General features: G+C 34.7%; 1 pseudogene; it reads left to right on the plus strand.

Annotated features, from left to right (window-relative positions):
- The first annotated feature begins 6600 nt into the window (after positions 1-6600).
- Positions 6601-16488, plus strand: LOC120152879 (annotated as a pseudogene).
- Positions 16489-17764: the final 1276 nt, after the last annotated feature.

The following is a 17764-nucleotide window of genomic DNA, read 5'->3' on the forward strand; positions in this document are numbered from 1 at the left end:
CTAACCTATCTTCACTTAGTGTTTAAAATAATTTTAGCACTTTTAAATTAGACTTGAAAATGCTTATAAAATAACATTTTTGAATGCACTCCATGCTAATAGTTAGGGGGAGTTTATGATCTTTGGTGAGAATTAATTATATGTTTAAATTTAGTTTAATGATAAAATTAAGTGATTGAACATGATTAATTTTCAATATATGAGTTGCCAATACCACTAGAGCTAAATAATTTAGCATTTTAAGTGTTTAAAACGGATTTTTGACATTTTTGTGCATATTGCATCGATACACTAAATAGTGTGTTAGGATTTTCGGAAGCTCGAATCGATAACCGGAACGGTTTGCAAAGAGGGGTCGGAACGGTTTTGTGTTTAGGGAGTAAGGAGATTTAAAGATAGAGAATTGCACAACGATTTATAGTGGTTCGACTTTCTCAATCAAAGTCTACATCCACTACCTTAGCTCCTCACCAAGGATTTTCCAACAAATTCACTAATTTGTTCTTTCTTTTGAGGATAAAGAGTAACCTTACAAACTCCCTAGTTTTTCTGGGCTAAACTAGAACATTTCCCTAGCTTTTACACGGGATTAGCTAGAACCTTTCCCCTTTACAAAAGGATAAGAAATATAAACAAGAAAACCTCTCTAAGGTAGGTGTTTACAAGATTGAGCTCACAAGAACAAAATATATACAAGAGAAAGATGAAATAAGGATGAAAAACTCTTCTATTGTATTTGATTGCTTGGATAGTTGTTCTCTTACTTCTTCAAGTGTCCTTAGCTTGTATTTATAGCTTGGAATGTGTTTGAAGTCATATCTAGCCATTGGGGATGTTTTGGAGCCGTTTGGGAATGATTTTTCTGCAAAAATAGGCTGCCCAGAATGGGGGGAATCGGTACCCCTTCATAGGGAATCGATACCCCTTCATAATATTCAAATATTATGACCGTTGGGCTGATGAACAGTGAGGGAATCGGTACCCCCTTGGGGGGAATCGGTTCCCCTTTTACATACTGGAATTTTTGAGCCTTGGGTTACTGTTCAAACAGTGATATACTGTTCAAATAGTAAATTACTATTCATAAAAACATTTTTGTGCTCAATTTTAAATTAAAAAGAACTTTGAATTATTTTTGTAAATTTTGAATAAATTCAATTAAGTCCAAATACATTTTGTAAACTCAATTCAAGTCCAAAAACCATTTTTCCTTAAATTGTTATATCGAAACATAGTTCAACATAGTGCATCGATGCATCCCTTTGAATGTGCATCGATACATCATGAAGATGCACCGATGCACTCCTTGAATGTGCATTGATGCACAATGCCATGCATCGATGCATCCGTCGGGTTTTTGGTTAAAAACCCTATTTCTTCTTTATTTTCTCAAACACTATTAAAAAACTCTCAAGTCGCCGTTCGTCCATCTCTCTCTATTCTCAAATTTGACTAAAAAATAACTATTTCAAGTCAGATTCATCGTGCAATTCATCTCCAAATCCTGCCAAATCGTGCAACACATCATCACATTCTCACTTAAATCCAATTTTCAAGGTATTATTTCAAAAACCTTTATTTTATTGATTTTTGAACTTAGAACTAGTTTTGATTAGTTATAGGATGAAAATTACATCGTGCATTGATTGTTTAGTGTTTAGAAACTAGATTTTACAAACAATTTCGTTAAAAACACTCAAATTTTCACTTATTTTTGAATTTTTGAAATTATAAAAATAAAAAATTATTGATGTTTTTGATTTAATTGTATTGTTTTCATGAAAACTATACGTATTATAATTTTCAAATATTATTTTATATAGTTTTCAAAATCTTGCCCATTAGGATTCGGTTTAGAGAACCTTGAATTATTGCGGACTCAATTGAGTTTTGGGATTGATTATTGCATACATGTTTTTCAAATTGTAGGTTACCTATCCCATTTCATTCCTTAAACCATGTCTAATCCAAAACGACCTAGGTCCTCTTCAAGTCGATCTAACCGCCCTCCTATTCCTCCTCCACCACAAAATCCAAACCCAAACGAACCCGAGTTAACCATTCTTAACTCTTACTTCAACCAACCCGGTCGTCGTAGAGTTGATTTATATGATAGGTTCGTTAGTCATTTTCAATCCTATAAAATTCGAGAGGAACGTATCCCTTCTATTCAAGGAATGGAAGTTATTAACTTTACATATCTCCCTGTTCTTCGTTCCTGGAAATTTGATAAATTGTGTCAAATTCAGCCCATTGTCTATCAACAATTAGTTCACATTTTTTACTCAAATTCAATATGTGTTCAAAATGCTAGTCAAGATGCAACCATAGGTATACGATCCTATCTCTTGGGAGAAGTCCTTTTTATCAATTCAAAAACAATTGCTGATGGTTTCGATTTAGATGATGATGGGATAGATAATGAAAAAGATCTTCTGGCTACTCCCTATAAGTCTAATGATAGTGTTAGTACCTTACGAACTCATCACGATCGTTTCCTTTATTTGATGATCTCTTGGTAGTTTAGACCATCCGGAGGTAGGTACTCCAAACTTAGAGTCATAGATTTATGGTGGATACATTGTATCCAACATAATAAGAAAATTAATTTGCCATAAATTATCTTTGGTGAGCTTGTCGATACCGTAAACGTCATTCCCTCCAAAAATGTAGAAACCATAGTTTACGGTTGTCTTTTTTCTAGTCTTTTTATCAAGTTAGGTCTTAAGGTCTCGTTTGACTTTCCCATGCCTCTCTAAAACCAAATCAACCTAACTTCCTTAAAGAAAGATGGATGGAAACAAAATAAGGTAACGGGTCAATGGGAATATAGACCCACTGAGCAAACTTTGGGAACTAGTTCTTCACGAGCTCCTCCTGCACCTAGTTCTTCTCGTGCTCCACCTCCACCGGCACCGGCTGCTGACGTTAATCCCAAGCTTCAACAACTAATGTAAGATATTGACGATCACGTACCAGACGATGAGCCAGCACCGGAACCAACACAACAAGAAGAACAAATGCCTCCATATTTTCGATCATTTATGGAGTCATTTGATCTGAGGTTTGCTTCCATGGAATCTCAACTGACTGAGTTTCAACGGGAGATGCATGAACGTATGGATGCTCTCACATTTGAAGTACGATCATATTATCCTCCTCCCGATCCTTCGATGGAGTAGATCTTTACTTGCCATGCTTTCTTGGATTTAGAACTTGGATTGATAAACATTTTGATGTTCTTGGATTGTTTGATTTTGGATGATTATATGTTTGGATTTATGTTTTGGATGCTTGGATATTTGAACTTAATACATATTTGGTGTGTTTGAATTTTTATCTTTGCATCATTTACACATATATGACCAATTCTCCATTACACATTTTTTATTATGAATATTGATGGAACTAATGACTAATATCTCTTTTGATTGTGATCTTAGCAGCTTAAGCTATATTTATAAATATCAATTGGTTGTGTTTCAAAACTTTTTCTTTCAAATACTTTTAATAGAGTCTTTTTGATTTAACAAAAAGGGGGAGAAGATGTATTATAGTAAGGGGAAGTAATTTTCAAATTTGTTTTCAAAAATGATTTTCTTAAAAATCTTAAAATTACTCAAATGTTTTGTTATATCAAAAAGGGGGAGATTGTTGAAAACATTTAGATGTTTCGATATAACAAATTAAGATAAATAAATTTTAAGATTTTACAAAAGATTTTCTAAGTATATTCGATATAATTATTCGAATATAAAAATATTACTCCAAGTCTTTCAAATTTCAATTTCAATCCTTACTAAAGTGTAAAGTTGTGTTTTATACTTAAAATATTTTTGAAACAATTTTCACAAAGTATTTCGAACAAAAAACGAGCCAAAAATCAAATTTGTGATGGGATGCACCGATGCACTCACCATTTCGAATGCATTTTATGCATCGATGTACAGACCATGCATGGATGCACTTAGGCTTGTTTGAAACATCAAAGGCATTTTATGCATCGATGCACCTTTAGTGCACCGATGCACTAAGGGTTCCAACGTTTGAAATATTTGAAATTTACAATTGATGCATCGATGCACACACGCTCCAAACTGATTTTATTAATTATTTTCACACTTAAACGGCTCTATTGACTCCACTAATCATCCATAACGTTTAGAATCAATTGAAGGAGTATTTAAAGAAGCTTTGGAGCCATTGATCAATAAGAAGAAACAAAAATCAAGAGAGAATCAAAGAGAAAGCATCAAACCTCAAGTTTGAGCAATTTCAAGCCAAATTTCATTCAATATTCATCCTTGCTTTCAAGAACACTTATTGTTCTCAATTGTATTATTCTTGAGTGTTCTTTTTTTGTTCTAGAATTGTGCAGACATCTTTCCTTGTGAGGATTTTCTTGTAAGTTTGCAAAATTTGTATTGTTCTCTTTGGGAGAGAGTGTTCTCAAGAATTTGGGGAATAATTCTTGAGGGATTTGTAAGGTTACTCTTTGTCCTCAAAAGAAAGACAAATTAGTGAATTTGTGGAAAATCCTTAGTGTGGATAGGTAAGGTAGTGGACGTAGACTTTGGTTGAGAAAGTCGAACCACTATAAATCATTGTGCAATTATTTTCAATTTTCCGCAAATGCTTCCACCAAAATTTTAATTGCCAATTAACCCCCTCTTGGCTATATTCGTCGATCGATTAACTCAACAAATTTTAATAGTATGAAAATTACACTTTTAGTATCTAAACTATCAGTTTTTGTCCGTCTTAGTACCTAAACTTTCAGTTGTTTGAAAACTATACTTAACATTTAGTTTTTGTTTCATTTTAGTATCTTGACGTTAAAAACATAACACATTTTTTATGGGTAAACTACATCATTCATCACTCAATTGTCTTCTCACTCATATTTTGGTACTAAAGTTTAAAAATTTTCAATTTAACTACTCAACTTTCTAATTGCTCCAATTTTAATCACTCCAATTTATTCTATTAATAATTTTTGCGACATGCCAATTTTATTATTATTTTATTAACATATAATTAAAAATAAAAAATAAATTTGAAAGTTAGTGTGATTAAATTATGAGAAATTTCAAAGTTAAGTAATTAAATTAAAAAAATTTAAACTTTAGTCACCAAAATAGAAGTGAGAAGATAGTTGAGTGATGAATGATGCAATTTACTCATAAAAAAGTATCATGTGCAAATCACTCGTTAATTTTTTAACTATACGTTACTAAAATAAAACAAAAACTAAAAGTTAGGCATGATTTTGAAAAACAATTAAAAGTTTAGGTACTAAAATAGATTAAAATTGATAATTTATGTACTAAACACATAATTACCCTTATTTATATAACAATTTTTATAAATATAAAATCTAGAGATAGATGATTTCTATAGTCTAAATTAATTTGAATCAAGATATAATTGAGACTATAATATAATTAAGGGTGAGTAAAATTTATCCTCATTAAAAAATTTATATTTTAATTTTAAGTAAAGTTATTAAAATTAATTCGAATTTTAATTTACGTATCGAGTTAATTAAATAACTGAAAAAAAACCTAAAACGTTGTTTTAGTCTTAGCTAAATAATTTAATATTTTTCGATTTAATCAACAATTTTCTCATTTTTATTTTTTCATTTTAACTAAATTTAAAAATAATATTTCTCAAAAACTCTAGAATTTTGTACAACTTCAATTTTTAGTTTTTGATAATAAATTTCTTCTTTTTATAATTTAATATTTTAGATTTATTTTTTGTTGAATTTAATCTTTTAATTATAACTCTTTGTAGATTCTTTTTTTCTATCAAGATGTATATACATTTTATTGAGATTAAAAATATAACAGATACCAAAATTTTGAAAAAGCAGTATAAATACAATATATATTTAATTTATTATATAATATTATAAGTTATACTTCTACACGTGAAAAAAATATAAATAAAAACTTAAACACATACTTGATTCAATTAAACTTTCATAAACTCAACTCTATTAAAAAATTCAAATAATCATTTTTGAATAGTCTGATAATTAAAGATAATATATATTCAGAATCTTCTTAACCAATTGATAACGCATATGCCCGCGGATATATAGGGTCATTTCATACCCATTATTTTGAAAAAAATATAAAAATCTAGTTGAATTTATTGAGGGAAAGGAAAAAAGAAAATAAAAAAATTTAACTGCGTATTTATTTTCTTAAAAAATAGAAATTTTGAACCCATTCTTTAATTTTTTAGATTTATCATTACATACCCCTCTACAAACAAAATTATTTTAACATAGAATCTCTTAAAAATAATGTTCTTGTTCTTTTCCCCACGTGATAAATTTCAAATAAAATTTAAATATAAAATAATAATTATGAACTTATCCAACTCAAAAATTTTCCACACAATTCCACTCAATCCAACACTCACATCAACTCTAATCATATTAGAGTTTTAATGAACATAGTGGCATTTCAGTAATTTGAGTACTTCCTTTAGACGGTTATGAAATAATTGCTAAGGGATTCTCAGACATTGAAGATTCCTTATTTTAAAGTCAGTCAGTTTTATTAGAAAATAACAATTCCGGCGAGAATGGCAACGGCAGATTCAACGGTGAGGTCTTACGTGTCCCCAATTCCGTACCTTTTACTGGATTTAAATACCTTGTGTGTGTTGTGTGTGTTGTGTGAGTACGTGCATTTTGTGTTTTTTTTGGCAGATTGAATTGGGAAAGATGTTGTTGGAGATGGAACAGAGTTATTTGTTTCAGTATTGGGCAGATCCTGGCGTCGATGACGACCAAAAGAAGGCTTTCTTTGCTCAGGTCTCTGTTATAAGTTTGAGTTCTACAGTATACTTCTTTCTTTTGGTCCACTGTTTACGTTTGAATTGTATTTAAATGATTTTCAGTAACGTATATCTGGGAGTGTATGTACTGAATTTTCTCCATAATATAGGTAGCTAAGCTAAATTCGAGCTATCCTGGTGGTTTGGCATCATATATTAAAACCGCTAGGGAGCTGTTAGTTGACTCGAAAGCTGGAAAGAACCCATATGATGGCTTCACACCTTCTGTAAGGAAATCACTCTTTCACTTCGAAATTTTCTTAAGTTTTATACAATTTGTTTTACCGCAATCATTGTTCAATTGTCTTAACATACAACAACAACAACAACAAAATCCTATTCCCATATGCAATGGGTAAGGGGAGGTATGTTAGTAGACTGCCCCCAACACCAGGTTGAGAGCAGTTTCCGTGGAAGACCTCTGACAGTCAGAAAAATTAAAAATAAAGATAAAATACAATGCATGTATAAATAAATGAATATATAGTTGAACAGTCTTCATATGCAGTCATTCATATGCACGTCTGTAAAGGTAATTAATCCCTGCAAATAAATCTCTGCCTAAAAATCTCTGCATATAGACAGAAACGTAAGTCCCAACTAAATTTGAAAAGAGGAAACATGAAGAGAATGATACACAGAAGTCAGCGATAGCAAGCTACGAGAAGGAATAATGTCAAAATGGATTAAAACCTAAACTAAGACAACACTACTCCGCTACCCTAGTTCTAAGCCTTCATAAATTCCAATGACAGAAAGGTATAAAAAGTAGAGGTCATGAAAATTACTACAAAGGCAATTAAAAAGAAGACAGAGATACTACACCCTACGGCTGTTAACCCACACTACTCGGCTACCCTAGTCTTAAGTCTCCATACTTTCTTATCAGAGGTCATGTCCTCGGTAGGGATAAATCCTTCAAATCAGATCTCAAGCAGTCTACTCACTTCCTCCTTGGTCGTCCTCTCCTTCTGGCACCGTCGATTGTAATCGACTCTACCCTCCTGACCGCATCCGACGGTTGTTGCCTAAGGACATGCCCAAACCACCGTAGTCTTTCCTCCCTCAATTTTTCGGATACATGCACCACCCCTAAGGACATTCTAATAGCAGAGTTTGGTGTCATGTCCCACAGAGTCCTACCACATGCCCATCGAAGCATTCTCATTTATGCGGCCTCCATCCTCCTTACGTGATCCTTCTTGATTGCCCAACATTCTGATCCATATAGCAGGGCTGGTCTTATTGCCATTTTATAAAATTTTCCCTTGAGTTTTAGAGGCACCTTCTTGTCACACAAAACTCCAGTAGCAACCCTCCACTTTAGCCATCCCGCCTTTATACGGTGTGTAACGTCATCATCTACACCCCCATCTTTATGTATCATAGATCCTAGGTACTTGAAACAATCATTTGAGGGGAAAACGTGTCCTTCGATGCAAACTTCTACATCTTCATCGTTTTGGTTCCCACTGAAGTTTGAACATAAATCTCTGTCTTTTCAATATTGATCCTTAGACCTTTTTCTTCCAAAGCAGTCTTCCACGTAGCTAGTCTACTATTCAGCTCATTTTTTGTTTCAGCAACTAGGGCAATGTCGTCAGCGAAAAACATACACTATGGAACACCGTCTGGTGACGCATAATAGGTGTCGTCCATAATCAAGGCGAAGATGTAAGGGCTAAGAGCAAACCTCTGGTGGAGTCCATAATCAAGGTGAAGATGTAAGGGCGAAGATTGAACACCGGGAATGCCACGGTGTCGCCAGCTGTAGTCCTGACGTATATAGTAGATCTACAGTACATATCACGAATCGCCCGAATATAAGCAGTTGGGATCCGTCTTGTTTCCAAGGTCTTCTAGATCGTATCGCTGGGTACGCTATCATACGCCTTCTCAATGTTAATGAACGCCATGTGAAGATCTCTATTTTTCCCTATATTTCTCCATAAGCCGTCGAAGTAGATGAATCACCTCCGTAGTAGACCTGCCTGGCATAAAGCCAAATTGGTTTTCCGAAACCCTAGTAACCTGTCTCAACATAGCCTCTATCACTCTTTCCCATATCTTCATAGTATGACTGAGTAGTTTAGTACCTCTGTAGTTACCACAATGTTGGGAATCTCCTTTATTCTTATAGATGGTATCACCGTAGACTCTCTCCACTCCTCTGGCATCTTGGCAGTCTCTAAAATAATATTAAAGATGTTGGTCAACCACTTAACTCCCTCTTCTCCTAGGTTCAACCACACAGTGATAGGAATTTGATCTGGACTGACAACTTTGTCCCTCCCCATCTTTCTAAGGGTCATTTTGACTTATCAATCCCAATCCTACTTGTAGGGTAGTCATTGGCCGTAGTATGATAGTCGACAGACCCATCAACGTTACCATCTCTATAGGGAGAGGCACCGTTATTAAATAAGCCAAAGAAGTAACTACCCTAAATCCTCTTAATATCATAATCTTTCACTAAAAGAACACCATTGTTGTCATTAATAAACCTAATGCTACCTAGATCCTTTTTCCTATTCTCTTTGGATTTTGCAAGCCTAAAGATGTCGTTTTGTCCTTCATTGGTGTCTAATCTCTTGTACATTTCCTCGTATGATTTATCTTTTTCTTTAGCCACTATTTTATTGGCTTCCCGATTTGCCTCCTTGTATCTTTGTTTAGCTCTCGATCTTTCTTCATCGTTATTGCATTGTAGCAACTCCTTGAAGCATGTTTGCTTTGTCTTCACCATAGTTTGGACTTCGTCGTTCCACCACCAAGATTCTTTATGATCCTTGTCATTCCATGTCGACAACCCAAGGGTGTTTTTGCCCACCTCTCTGATGGAATTTTCCATATTTTTCCATAACATATTTGCATTATTTGAGTTTGTAGTTCCAAAACCTGTATGACACAAAATTTACTCCTAAAGTCATTAGTTGTCGCTCCATGTAAATTCTTCCAAAGGATCCTAGGTTTACCTAGTGTAGCCCTCCTATGAGTGCTCCGCCCGTGGCGTATGCGGAACACCAAAACCAACAATCTGTGTTGTGATGCACATGCCTCTTTAGGGAACACCTTACAGTTAATGCAAGCCCATCGATCCCGACTTCGAACCAGGATGTAGTCGATTTGGGTACAATGACCCCCGCTATGGAACATAATCAAGTTCACACCTCTCTTGTTAAAGAATGAGTTAGTGACCACCATATCGTGTGCAGTAGCAATTTCAAGCAACGTACGTCCCTCCTCGTTCCTATTACCAAAATCGAAACCCCCATGAACACCATCATACCCGTTGATTGAAGTCTCCCCTTATGAAAACTCTTTGGTCCTCCGGAATGCTCCTAAGTACATCATCTAACGAATCCCAGAAGCAACGTTTCTCCCCCTCCCCTAGGCTAACGTGTGGGGCATACACTGAAAGGACATTCACCACTTCCTTTTCTATAATAACCTTAATCATCATGATCCTATCACGGTATCTGCAAACTTCAACTACATTTTCCTTAAGTCTAGAGGATACCAAGATACCCACCCCATTTCTAGCGTTATCTACGCCTGAATACCACAACTTGTACCCGTTACACCCTCTGGTGCGAGCCCCTTTCCACCTAGTCTCTTGAATACATGCAAAAATATATTTTCCTATTACTTATTACGTCGGTCAGCTCCAGTAGCCTAGCATTTAATGTGTCTACATTCAACGTACAAACTCTAAGTCTAGTCTCCTTGACATCACTATGTCGAGCCCGCCCCCTATACGCCCTATGGGATATAAAAGAAGGACATGACCTCAAGTAATCATCTATAGTCGAAGCTATGAGGAACTATGAAAAAGGAATCCAAAGAAGACAGAAGATGCACCAATAAAACGCTAGAGAATTGATGGGTACTAAGAATCCTAGTTGGTTACTTAATAGGATTTTAATTTATAAAATACTATTGTTATTATTATTGCTAAAAGCCTAGTGTTAAAAAGGGAAGGAAAACGATATACATAAACAAGTAAGTATTTTCAAGCTTAAACAGTCCAGGTAAATATTAAAAATGGCTTATTGTCACCAAAGAATCAAATCGAGAGCTCAAATCAAAAACAAAAACAAGTAAATTCCTGTTTTCTTGTACTGAAACTAGGCTAAAAAAATATCAATATAAACAAGTAGTATTTTCAAGCTTAAACAGTAAAACTAAACGTAGGAAAAAACACTCAACTGCAGTTTTGTTCCTTCAACAAATTTAAATACAAGGGGAACGTGAAAAAGGAAGAACAGTACTCAGAAACAAAAACAAAGAAAAATTGAACCGTAAATCACAAAATGAAACACACCCCGATCTTAATTTTGAAAGAAAAGTATAGGAAAATGGGAAAGATAAAAGATCTGATGAAAAAGAACAAGTTTTAAAGAGTGTCAGAGGAAAGATAGGAAAGAGTGTCAAAGAATAATCAGACCTATATTTCAAAGAAAAACTAATGATTCACTAAAGAAAAATGCAGCTATAATAAGATATGGAAAAAAAGCATTATCTGCAACGAACAAAGAAAATTTAATTTACCATAAACAAAACTGACAGAGATCTGAAAGAGATTGAAGAGATGAAGAAGGTGACGAAGGAAGAGTACTTGGCTTGCCTACGGCGGCAGAGCAGTGGATTCTCGAGGGGAGTCTTTTTACTTGTACACACCTCATACAAAAAAATTATGTTATTAATGAAAGTATGGCCACCCTCAAACAGGAACGAAACTAGGATGAAATTATGGAAGAGATCAAATTGTTTATCTTTCCAATTGTCTTAACATGATTCATATTATTATTAATGTAATTCGACATTAAGGTAAAGTTCACTTTAATCAAGATTCTAATCTCACCATTTTCTACGCAACTGTCTTAAACACAGTAAATTTTTTTTTTGGCAGGTTCGAACCGGAGAAGTTCTCTCTTGGTGATGATAGTTTCATCAAATTTGAGGAAGCCGGTGTCAAAGAAGCTAAAAATGCGGCATTTGTTCTTGTTGCGGGTGGGCTTGGTGAACGTCTTGGTTACAATGGAATTAAGGTAACCCATAGACCAACAGTTAATATTTTGCTTTTTCCCCTTTTGAGGAGAATTGATCACAGTTATGGTGTTGTACTGAATAGACCAGTTCCAACACTCTTGATTATTTTTGCTCCCGAAACAAAATATTTGACTAGCTAACCTTGATACCTTGTAGGTGGCACTTCCTGCAGAGACCACAACTGGAACATGTTTCTTACAATTGTACATCGAGTCTATACTGGCTCTTCAGGAAACTAGCAATCGGCTCACACAAGGTTTGCATGGTTTCTCATTTGTTTGTCGAGGCCTTCCACATTAAAAAGCATTTTGACCGTTTTGTCATCAACCTAATCATGAAAGACTAAGTGTTATTTTCCTTCAGTACCATGGATTGCAGCTACCAATGGGAGATTATTGAGAAGTATATGGTAGTCTATTTAACTTGTTGAAATGCATCAGCAATTGCTTAGTGCTCCAACTTTTGGAAAAGAAAAACCTCTTTGGTGAACTTAGCTATAAGTTAGAGCGGACATCATAAAATTAACTTTCAAATAAGTCAAGAATTGCCAATAACAACTTGCCTTCGTGGTAAGATTCTTGTGTGGCATGAGAGCTTGGGTTCAATCCATAGCATTTCTACCCCTTAACACCCCCCAACACTTTACCCGTGAAATGTCCATCATCTTTCTTTAGTGGTAAGATTCTTGTGTGGCATGAGCTTGGGTTCAATCCGTAGCCATTTCTACCCCTTACCCTCAATTACCTCCCCAACACTTAACCTGTAAAACGGCCATGAATAGTTGATAGATTAAACAAATGGAAAAGAGTTCTAAGTTAGACTGCATTGTTTTTTTTTCTGTAATCAATAATAGAAAATGAGCTTACGTATCTAAGTAACCTCTCTCATCTCGCTAGCATAAGCAGTTCATATTCTTACAAGACAATTTTCTTATGCTTGAAGGGCCCAAGTCAACATATTTGCTTTAATAAGTAAAAAGGAAATTAGTTAACCTTTTAGCCTTCTTTACAAAATATTGTATTGGTTGTTGCATTTTACACTTCATTTTCTCTCAATCTCCTTCTGAGTGTGTGCGTCTTAAAATTAGGTACTTGTCAAAAAGAGATTCCTTTTGTTATCATGACATCAGATGACACACATGGCCGCACATTGGACCTTTTAGAATCAAATTCTTATTTTGGGATGAAGTCTACACAAGTTAAACTTCTTAAGCAGGTATGAAATCTCTTATTGATGTGTGGTTTGAGAAAGCTGTTGTAAGGTGCTTTACCTCGTCATATTTACTGGCAGGAAAAGGTTGCATGCTTAGATGGTAATGATGCTAGGCTTGCTTTGGACCCTCATAACAAATACAAAATTCAGGTAGCCTCCATAAATGCTGTATGAAAAACATGGTTATGTTTTGATTGCTAAAGTCATTAGGTTCTTCTCTTAACTCTTTTCTTGTCTTGTTAGACAAAACCTCATGGCCATGGTGATGTACACTCCCTCCTTTTTTCCAGCGGGCTTCTGAAAGTATGGTATGTCTCTCAAATACATAGACTGCTTCTTATGTCTGGAATCTGGAAATTCTTTTCATGTCTCTGCAAGTGTTTTTTAGATGTTGCCTGTTGTCAGAAACTCATTTCTTAATGGCAAAGAAACTCCTTATATGATGATAATTATGTGATTGTGTCTGCCCTTGCCTCTCTTTATGGTAGTAAGACACAAAATTGTTTGTCCGAAACCCACATTAAGCTGTAACTTCCATGTGATTACTCTCTTAACTCGCTACCATACACCAACAGTTATAATTATTCCATTTTCTAATGCTTATTCACCTTAATTGTCTTGAAATTTATTATACTAGGTCAGCCAGGTTGCATAAAAAGGTCAACTGTCGGTCTCTGGAAATTGGTTTAATGGATAATTCTTTTTATATTCCACCATGTTGAATTTTTATCTTCACTTTTTGCTAGGCATGATTCCGGTTTGAGATGGGTTATCTTTTTTCAAGATACAAATGGACTTCTGTTCAAGGTTAGAATCTTAATTTCCATGATTTTGTATATAAATTTCTTATATCAAAACTGATAGAAATAAAAATTTAATATTACAATGTAGGCAATTCCAGCATCTCTGGGTGTCAGTGCAACTAAAGAGTACCTTGTCAACTCTTTTGCTGTTCCGCGGAAAGCAAAAGAAGCCATTGGTGGAATCACTAAACTCACTCATAGTGATGGTATATATATATATATATATGAGACCGAAATTCTTAACTCTTAGATGCTACCTTTGCCTTGTTCTTGTTAACCTATTTCTTCAGGGATAATAACATTTAACTAAAATAAGGTCTAAAATTCAGTAATTTCTGACTATTTTAGTGTCATTTCCCACCATTTGTGGTTGTACATGTAAAAGTTCTTTGAGAGTGTAGGATTGTGCAAATTGGCTCTTTCCTCACCATCTCCTTTCATTTTCTTGTATAAATTGTATCATATAACATATATGATAGTACAACTGTTCTTTGAAATCAACTCCAGGGAGATCGATGGTGATCAATGTGGAATACAATCAGCTTGATCCTCTGCTTAGAGCCACTGGACATCCTGATGGAGATGTTAATTGTGAGACCGGTTATTCTCCTTTTCCAGGAAATATAAACCAAGTAATTTTCCCGCTCACTCATTATTTAGATGTTTCATTTCTAGAACGATGTCTAGTGTGATGAATAAAGTAGATGAAACTTTGAGGAGTTTTATCAAATTTCCATATTGGATGATAACAGGGATTGTGCACTTTTGTAATTGATATGGTTGGGACTGCATAGTACTAAATTGCGGCAGCAACGTAGCGTAATGGCAGCATCGTAACGTTTTTGGAGGTTACCGCGACGCAATATTAACACAACGCGTTACGTAATATTTTAGAAATAGTGTATTTTTTTTTAAATCACACCCGCAGCAGCCGTTACGCATTACGTAACGTCTGCAGCGTTGGCAACAACGACACCACAACCGCATCCGCGACGGATACCACAATCGCAATTTGATACTATGGTTGGGAGTACAAAATTACAAAGTTGTACACCTGTTGAAACCTTCATTAACATTGTGATATTCATTGAATTTGATTCTCTTCCCCGCCCCCCTTCATTTTTTGGTTTTGTAATCTCTTATCCATATGTAGAAAATGGTCCATTCATTGTCTAATTGCTCTCTCCGTCTCCTGTTATTTTTCTGTCTGTTTTACAGTTGATTTTGGAGCTCGGTCCATATATCGAGGAGCTCACCAAAACAGGAGGTGCTATTAAGGAATTTGTTAACCCCAAGTAATTTGTTCACCAAAACCTTATGTTTCTATTTCATATTTTTAGTTGCTTGTAAAGAAGAAAGCGAGCACTGTCATATGTTTTGCCCTATGTTACTGCAGATATAAAGATGCTAGCAAAACATATTTTAAGTCCTCAACTCGACTAGAGTGAATGATGCAAGACTATCCTAAAACATTGCCTCCATCAGCAAGAGTTGGCTTCACTGTAATGGGTGGTTCCAATCCTTTTGTCTTGTTCCAGTTTGAGATTTTTTCATCTTAATAGACCCAACTTCTCTTTTAGTTCTGTGAATTAATTTGCTACTAATATTTAAGCTGATGTAATAAAATTGTGTAGGTGATGGATACATGGCTTGCTTATGCACCGGTGAAAAACAACCCCGAGGAAGCTGCTAAGGTTCCAAAAGGGAACCCATATCACAGTGCAACTTCTGGTGAAATGGCCATATATCGTGCTAACAGTCTCATCCTTAAGAAGGCGAGCATGTTGTTCTTTTACTGAACTCCACCTCTAGATTTTCTTTCTTTAGAATCTTCTTCACTTCCATTCTATCTCTCGTCGTATCGTTAAATCTTTCTGTTTCCACTTTTTATCTGTTTGCTAGGCGGGTGCCCAAGTGGAGGATCCACTGCAACAGGTTTTCAACGGGCAAGAGGTGGAAGTGTGGCCGCGTGTTACTTAGAAGCCTAAACGGGGGATGACTTTTGCTGAGATCAAAAGAAAAATTAGTGGAAGTTGCTCTATTTCTCAAAGGTCTACCATGGCCCTAAGGGCCGTAATATCGTTCTTGAAGATCTACACTTGGACGTAGCTCTTATCATCAATTCTATTGATGATGCAGAGGTATGCCATTGATGATAAATCTAACTGTAGACGTGCTATCGTTTAATCTTTTACCTTGCATTCTTTTGCAACAAGTTTTCTAGCTTTGTTTTACTCCATGTCTGTATTGTGGAAGTCGGTTTTTGCATGATCAATGAACAATTTTTGTTTGGGTTACTGGCTCAGTTTGGTTGGAGCACAATATTATAATAACAATACGGTTTCTGGAATAGGTGAAAGTTGGAGGACCGATACAGAACAAGGGCTGGTTTATCGAGAGAATAGACTACAAAGATACTGGTTTTCCGGAGGAATTGAGGATCCGGGGTTTCAGAATCGACAAAAAGGAGCAATTGGAGGAAACCTACAGTCAACCTGGCAAGTTCACCGTAAAACCATGAATTTGATTATTCTTTATCTGGAAAATGTTCATGTAACTGATAGCAGGAACGTAATCTCTTTCCCCTTAGCAGTGAATGAGGTGAATAGCTTTGGTGAAATTCTGTATGAAATTAGACCCTTTCCACCACCCCAATTCCCTCTCTTTCTAATTTACTCTTTGCTCTTTCCATTCTCTGACCTTTTTTGGTATTTAAGTAAAATTTGTTAGACTTTTGAATTAGATGCTTATTTCTTGAATGTCTTAATGAAAAGAGTGGCCTAAGCCTCTTCCTTTTGGGTCATGTAAATATGAACGTTTCAAAATCTATAAATTATAAAAAAATATATACCAGGATTTATAAAAATATGTTTTATTTGATTAGTTATTTGGGTGGGCAAATAAAGATAATTTTAATGTTTTTCTTTAATTTTACATAAATTTGATTATACAATAACAAATTTAGTTTTGAATGTTTTTGTATTACATCAATTAGATTATGAATATAGTATATAATTAATGCATTTGCAAGGTTAAATTTATTGATTTTTTAGAATTGTTTATATCAATTAAAATCAGGGTAAATTACAAATTTGGTAATTGAACTTCACTCCTTCCTATTTCACTCATTGTACTTTAAATCTTTTTAATTTTCTCACTGAATTTAATATATTGGGTTTTTTGTCACTTGTGATGTTACAAATGAGCTTTTATATAGATACAAAACGACGTCGCTTTGGTGAAAATTTTATTTTCTTAAAACAATGTCATTTTACCTTTACATGTGGATCATCCCAAACTCTGTCGGCTGTCCACCCCCTACATATATGCGAAAACAAATTAACAAAAATTCTACCTATAGACATTAAAATGCTCGAACAGGGGACTGTAAGTCATACCCCTATTCCCTAACTTAAACATTGAAATGCTTGAAATGAGGAAAAGCTTATTTTACCCTACCAAGAGGCCCTATACATGGTTGGCCTTGGCGTATCTACCCGATTGTGGCCCATAAAAGGGACAGCCACGAAAGCACGTTGGTCATTTATGATACTGTGGCAATACAAAAATAAAAATAAATACCTCTAGAATACCGTTAGTCTCTTCAAGGTCCATTCAATGATAATTCTAAAGGTGATAAATTCAATTAGTGCAATCAGTATTTAAGAAGTGAATATTCGTGAAAGATCTTCATCCGGATAATTGACAAGTACCATAGTATTGGGATTTGATTAGTTCGATTTGACTAGAAATCCTGATAGTTCTATATAAATTTTGAGTATTGCAAATCATCATATGACTGTTTTACATGTTCTGAAATATAAATATTTATCTGATTTGAT

Source organism: Hibiscus syriacus, unplaced genomic scaffold, assembly GCF_006381635.1.
Source record: "Hibiscus syriacus cultivar Baekdansim isolate YM2019G1 unplaced genomic scaffold, ASM638163v2 tig00111095_pilon, whole genome shotgun sequence".
Taxonomy (NCBI): Eukaryota; Viridiplantae; Streptophyta; class Magnoliopsida; order Malvales; family Malvaceae; genus Hibiscus; species Hibiscus syriacus.